Here is a 7,500-nt window from a genome sequence, read left to right as displayed (position 1 = left end):
GGGAGAGATGAAAGGAAAGGTTGAGGCAGGGGGAGGGGATGTACTGAGAGGAAGCAGATAGAGAGAGAGAGAGAGAGAGAGAGAGGGAGGAGAGTATGAAGATGAAATAGAGAGAGAGAGAGAGAGGAGAGGGAAGGGGAAAGTGAGGGAGAGGGGAAGGAGGGAAACAGCAAAAAGGTGAGGGCAGGGGTGAGGAAGGGGAACGCAAGGACAGAAAGGAAAAACCCAAGGCCTGTTTTGCATAGGAAGGGGAGGAAATGCAGCTCTAGGAAATGTGGGGAAATGCAGCTCTAGGAAATGTGGGGAAATGCAGCTCTAGGAAATGTGGGGAAATGCAGCTATAGGAAATGGTGGGAAAGGCAACTCTAGGAAATGGGAAATGCAGCTCTAGGAAATGTCGGGAGTGGATAGGTATATGAGAGAGGGGGGGGGGGTGAGCTGGGAGCAGGGCAGTGAAATGGCGGGGGACAGGGCGACATGGAGGCGGTTTGTTTGTGGCCACCCCTTACGGGATTAAGGCGTTTGCCAATAGATAGATAGATAGAAACTCACTAGAAATTCAGTAGAGAAAGCTTACAAAAAAAAATGCAGCTTTTTTTTTTTTAATCAGGAAGAAGGAACCCAAGGCTAGGAGCCCGCAAGAGTTGTTCCCCTTAAGAAAAATAAAAAGATAACAGACCCAGATTCAAGATGCGTTCATTTCGAGATGCCTGGACACACACTGAAGGATATTAACCCTCCATATCCAAAAAAAAAATAAATCGCTAAGGAAGAGGTGTTAGGGAGCTTCCTTAGACCCAACAAACCCTCACCTCATACTGTTACTGACCTTGGTTCGTATCCTCGTGGGGTAAGGAAGCTCCCTAACACCTCTTCCTTAGCGATTTATTTTTGGATATGGCTGGTTAATATCCTTTTGTACGTTATTTATGCAGAGTCTGGCGGTATTGGAAGGATTTATGTAACGCAGAAGACAGTAAGGTGTAATAGGCAAAATAAATCGCTTTGGAAGAGGTGTTAGGGAGCTGGAATAGAGAAGAGGTAGACCAAGAGTTATTTATGGGGGAAAGATACAGGAAATTGGTGAGTGTCTGTAATTATGAGAGAGAGAGAGAGAGAGAGAGAGAGAGGGGGGGGCAGGGTAATGGGAAAGAATTGGAGGTGGAGGAAATTAAGAGAGAGAGAGAGAGAGAGAGAGAGAGAGAGAGAGAGCGAGAGAGAGAAACACACACACACACACATAGACGGGAGAGAGACACGCAGACACAGACACAGGAAGTCACACACACACACACACACACACACACACACACACACACACACACAGAACGTGTTTGTTTTGGCTCGTATTTACAAGTGGCTTTGGAGGTTTCGCAACATTATTTCTCTGGCGATTCATTTTGCACATCACAGCTTCGTATCTATCTGCGTCTGTCTATCTATCTATCTGTCTGTCTGTCTGCCTGTCTGTCTGTATATTATTGACCAAAACTTTGTCGATTAAAAAAAAAATCATTCGCATACAAGAAAGCGTTACGGTTTTTTTTTTTTATCAGTCTTAACACTTCCTATAGTACGTTCATTGCAAGCTGACAAAGGCCCGTGACCCCTTAAAGTTCAGGTGTAGTCAGACTGGAGGGAAGATTTGACCATACTCCTTTCACTTTAACTTGGCCCAGATTTTCGTCCTTTTGCAGCTTATTTCACGTAGCTCAGTGGCAGAAAGAGACAATACTACGGCTCTACATCCTTTCCACAGCACTTCTTCGTGACTAGTATAATAGACCCCTTACTTGACACGTTTTCCTAAGCGATTTATTTTGCCTGTTACACCTTACTGTCTTTCCCTGTGGTACGTAAGTCAAAGAAGCATAGGACCCGTATTATTGGCCCGTAAGAAAGCTCCCTAACTCCTTTTCCTAAGCGATTTAGTTTGCTTATTACACCTTACTGTCTTCCTCTGTGTTACGTAAATCCTTCAAACATCTCCATACTTTTCATAAATAACGCACAAAACAGTATTACCCAGCCGCATGCAAAATAAATCGCAAAGGAAAAGGTGTTAAGGAGCTTCCATATTCGACGAGAATAAGAATCCAGGGAGTGATATTTTGGACCTGTCTATCTATCTATCTATAGCCCGACGCCCTAATCCTGCAAACGGTGGCCGCAGACAAAACGCCTCCAAGTCGCTCTGTCACCCACCATTTGACTGCCCTCCCCCCAACTCACTCCTCCCTCCCTCATATACCTCTCAGCTCCATCCCTCCACCTCATCCTCGGTCTACCCCTCCCTCTCCCTCCCTCCCCGTCACCTACATGCTTTATTTTGGAGCATGATAATAAACAATTCTGACGAGGAGATGTGTATGTGAGTGCGGTGGAGGGGGGGAGAGGGAGGGGGAGGCCAAGGATGAGATGGAGGGATGGAGTGGAGAGGTATATATGAGAGAGGGGGGTGTGAGCTGGGAGGAGCAGGGCAGTGAAATGGCGGGGGACAGGGCGACATGGAGGCGATTTGTTTGTGGCCACCTCTTACGGGATTAAGGCTTCTTGCAATTGATAGATAGTTAAAAAATACCACTCCTAGCTACACCACCTAGGAATTCGAGAGCTAAAATTTCACCCGTTATACCCGGTGTGGTGGTGTGGGTGTTTATGTGGGTGGGGTAGACAAGATTGCGGTGAGAGGGAGGGGGGTGGGGTGGGTGGAGTGAGGGGTGGAGTGGGTGGAGTGAGGGGGAGAGGGAGAGGGTGGGTGGAGTGAGGGGTGGAGTGGGTGGAGTGAGAGGGAGGGGGGTGGGGTGGGTGGAGTGAGGGGTGGAGTGGGTGGAGTGAGGGGGAGAGGGGTGGGGTGGGTGGAGTGAGGGGTGGAGTGGGTGGAGTGAGGGGGAGAGGGAGAGGGTGGGTGGAGTGAGGGGGAGAGGGAGAGGGTGGGTGGAGTGAGGGGGAGAGGGATGGGGTGGGTGAAGTGAGGGGGAGAGGGATGGGGTGGGTGGAGTGAGGGGGAGAGGGATGGGGTGGGTGAAGTGAGGGGGAGAGGGAGAGGGTGGGTGGAGTGAGGGGGAGAGGGGTGGGGTGGGTGGAGTGAGGGGGAGAGGGGTGTGGGGTGTGGGTAATTGTTGTGTCTTTACATGCAAGGGAGCCCCAGACGCCTTCACTCAACCGCAAATCGTCTCAGTGATGCATGCAGAGGGAGCGTGTGACACAGGAGCAGAAGCAGGCAGTCCGAAATTAGGCTGCTTATTCCGGACATTTAAGGCAGGGTTGACCATAGTGCCTCTTCCCTGAGTAGCGTTCAACCAGCCATAAACCCAACCATACCTCTCATATACACCCTTGCCCTATCCAGCTGATTACATGGTTACCACCCAGCGTAGTCCGTGGTTTCCTAGGTTACGGGGAACCATTTGATTGTCACTCAGTGTAGATTCACGTGAAGATAGCGCTACATTGAGTGAATGGATAGTAAAAACATAAGCGTATTTTCGTGATTTTCTCTCTCTCTCTCTCTCTCTCTCTCTCTATTTTTACTGCTATCATCGTTCTGTAGAGCCAGGGTGGAGAGAGAGAGAGAGAGAGAGAGAGAAACACCCACACACACACCTTCACCCACACACACCCCACCCTCACACCCACACATCCATCCCCCTACACACCCCACCCTCACACCTACACACCCACCATTCACCCACACACACACCCATTCACCCGCCCACCCCACCCTCACACACACACACCCACCATTCACACACACACACACACACACACACACACACACACACACACACACACACACACACTTAAGATTTCCACCCCCCACCCCTAACCTTGGCACTTTGATGATGAAGACAGTGAGAGAGAGAGAGAGAGAGAGAGAGTGTATGAGAGAGAATTCAGATTAGGTTAGGTTAAGTCAGAGAGTGGCCGGTGCTAAGGGTTTGTTATGAACGGAGCTGTCTTCCACTCATCCTCTCTCTAAACAGCTGCTGTCTAATAGGGTTGCTTCTTCTGGCTTTCATTCTTCTTCCCTCTTTTCTCTCCTTCCTTCCTCTCTCCACCTTTTTTCCTCCTCTCTCCATCTTTCTTCCCTCCTCTCTCCATCTTTCTTCCTTCTCTCTCCATCTTTCTTCCCTCCTTTCTCCATCTTTCTTCCCTCCTCTCTCCATCTTTCTTCCCTCCTCTCGCCATCTTTCTCCCTCCTCTCTCCATCTTTCTTCCCTCCTCTCTCCATCTTTTTTCCTCCTCTCTCAGTATTTCTCCCTTCTCTCTCTCTCTTTCTCCCTCCTCTCTCCACCTTTCCTCCCTTCCCTTTCCATCCTTCTCTCTCTCTCCACCCCTCTCTCCAGTTCTGTCTCCTCTCTCCATCATTCTTCCTCCTCTCTCCATTCCTATCACCTCTTTCCCTTCCTCTCTCCATTTCTCTTCCTCCCCTCTCCATTTTTCTCTCTCCTCCCTCCCCTCTCTCTCTCTTCCTTCTCTTTTACTCCCCTCTTTTTTTTTCTCTCCCTCCTTCCCTCCACATTCCCTCCCTTCCATCTCTTTCTCCCTCCCTCCACACTCCTTCCCTTCCCTCTTTCCCTTCCTTCTCTTATTCTCTTCCTCCTTCCTTCTCTCCTTTCTCATTCTCCTCCCTCCTTCCCTCCTCTCTCAATTTTCTCCTCCCTCCTTCCCTCCTCTCTCAATTTTCTCCTCCTCCCTCCTTCCCTCCTCTCTCAATTTTCTCCTCCTCCCTCCTTCCTTCCCTCCTCTCTCTTCTCCTCTTCCCTCCCCTCTTTTCTCCTCCCTCCTTCCCTCCCCTCTTTTCTCCTCCCTCCTTCCCTCCCCTCTATTTCTCCCTCCTTCCCTCCCCTTTCCTTCCCTCCCCTTCCTTTCTTTCTTCCTTCTTCCTTTTTTAAATATGGAAATTAGGAGGCACAGAAGAAATACTTGTGAGTCAAATTGCGACAGGAACTCTACTCCTTTCACTCAAACTTGGCCCAAAATTGCCATCTCTCCATCTTGAAAGCCGAATCGTAACACTAGATTAACACTAGAATATGCTGCTAGTCACGAAGAAGTGCTGCGGAAAGGATGCAGAGCCGTAGTATTGTCTTTTTCCTGCCACTGAGCTACGTGAAATAAGCTGCAAAAGGACGAAAATCTGGGCCAAGTTAAGGTGATTGGAGTGTATAGGAGAGCCGTGTGTGTGTGTGTGTGTGTGTGTGTGTGTGTGTATGTACTATTTCCGGTGTCTATCTTGGACGACTTGTTTCTGTGATTCTCTCTCTCTCTCTCTCTCTCTCTCTCTCTCTCATGTGAGGTCATAGAGGCAAGAGCTAAATTCATCAGAGCACTTGAGTCTCGGGTCTCCCAAACACCTCTTCCTTAGCGATTTATTTTCAAAACTACCCATAAATATAACCTTTCTTCCTTCTTGTATCATTTAAATATCGACCTAGATTGCATGAATAGCACATGAATAGAGTAACGGACCAGAATCAGAAATAAATCGCTAGGGAAGAGGTGTTAGGGAGCATCCTTTACCGACGAGAATGGGTAAGGAAGCTCCCCAACACCTCTTCCTTAGCGATTTATTTTTGGACACGACTGGTTAATATCCTTTTTTACGTTATTCATGCAGTGTAGTGCGATATTGGAAGGATTTATGTAACACAGAAGAGGGCAGTAAGGCGTAATAAGCAAAATAAATCGCTTAGGAAAAGGTGTTAAGGACGACCATGTACTGCAATGTAACAAAGAGAAGTGACAATTGTTTTTTTTTTTTTTAACTAGTTTTGAGGTCCGTGATAGATAGATAGATAGATAAATAGATAGATAGTGCAGATAGATATACAGTCATACGTATATATTGAACATACACATTCCCAGAGAGAGAGAGAGACGGAGGAAAAGCTAGACAGGATGGAGGGAAAGAAGTGGAGGGGAGAAAGTTTTATCCTGGCAACTTCCCCCTCCACGCTGCCCTCCCCTCACCCACACCCACACCCACACCCACATCCACACCCACACCCACGGCAGAGAGATACACCGCAACACCCCTTTCTGTCACGCACGACTTGCGCACCGCAGCGTGGTTACAGCCGGCAAGTCTGGTGGCGCACACACACACACACACACACACACACACACACACACACACACACACACACACACACACACACACACACACACAGCAGTGGTAGCGGAGAGGAAACAGCAAATATTTTAAAGTTTTTATTTCACACACACACACACACACACACACACACACACACACACACACACACACACACACACACACACACACACACACACACACACACAGCAGTGGTAGCGGAGAGGAAACAGCAAAAGTTGAAGGTTTTTATTTTTAGCGTTTCGACTTCTGCTTTTCGCGGGAGAACGTAAAAAAAGAAGAGAGTTTTATTAATGTGATTGATACGGGCGTGTCCTGTGCATTCTCTCTCTCTCTCTCTCTCTCTCTCTCTCTCTCTCTCGATGTGTTTTGTGTATTTTTGTATTATCTCAATGTGGGACTGAAACAGGGGTGTGTGATGTCTCCATGGCTGTTTAATATATATATGGATGGGGTCGTAAAGGAGGTACAAGGTAGGGCAGTGGATGTGGGGCTGGCCCTAATGAATGAGGGTGAGATTTGGAAGCTTCCGGTGTTGCTGTTTGCTGATGATACAGTATTGTTGAGTGAAGATGAATGAGAGTTGCAAGGTTTGGTGAATGAATTTGGGACAGTGTGTAGGAGGAGGAAGCTGAAAGTTAATGTAAACAAAAGTAAAGTTATGGTGTTTGAGAGGAATGAAGTCACAGAGTGTGCAGTGAGATTGGATGGTGAGGATATGGAGAATGTGAGTGCATTCAAGTACTTGGGTAGTGTGATGAGTAAGGATGGAACTTTGGGGGATGAAGTACGTGAAAGGGTACAGCAGGGAAGGAAGGTTGTTGGTACACTGAAAGCAGTGATGAGAAATAGGGAGGTGAGTATGGAAGTTAAGAAGTCACTGCATGATGACATTGTGATCCCTACCCTGACGTATGGAAGCGAGGCGTGGACCTTGCAAGAGGGGAACAAGTCAAGAGTGAGAGCAGTGGAAATGAGTTACTTGAGAGGAGCATGTGGAGTGACGTGGAGGGACAGGTTGACGAATGAAGAAGTGAAGGAACGTTGTGGGGTAGACGTGGATGTGGTTGAGAAGATTAGGAGAAATACACTGAGGCGGTTTGGACATGTGGAGAGAATGGAGAATGAATGACTGACTAAGAGGGTGTATGTAGGTGAGGTGGAGGGAGGGAGAGGGAGGGGTAGACCGAGGATGAGGTGGAGGGATGGAGTTGAGAGATATATGAGGGAGGGGGGGGTGAGCTGGGGGGAGGGTAGTCAAATGGTGGGTGACAGAGTGACTTGGAGGCGTTTTGTCTGCGGCCACCCTTTGCGGGATTAGGGCGTCGGGCTATAGATAGATAGATAGATAGATGTATGTATGTCATCAACTTTTATATATG

At 48.1% G+C, this 7,500-nt stretch overlaps 1 protein-coding gene across 5 annotated transcripts in view; it reads left to right on the top strand.

Annotated features, from left to right (window-relative positions):
* The window catches only part of Gel (Gelsolin), a 129,638-nt gene that overhangs the window by 39,686 nt on the left and 82,452 nt on the right, over window positions 1-7,500 (top strand). The gene's annotated exons all lie outside the window — the stretch shown is intronic.

Source organism: Coenobita brevimanus, chromosome 28 (assembly GCF_032717465.1).
Source record: "Coenobita brevimanus isolate Jiangsu-jjx chromosome 28, ASM3271746v2, whole genome shotgun sequence".
Classification (NCBI taxonomy): domain Eukaryota; kingdom Metazoa; phylum Arthropoda; class Malacostraca; order Decapoda; family Coenobitidae; genus Coenobita; species Coenobita brevimanus.
The sequence above is the reverse complement of the archived record's forward strand: the minus strand, read 5'-3'. Positions and strand labels throughout refer to the sequence as shown.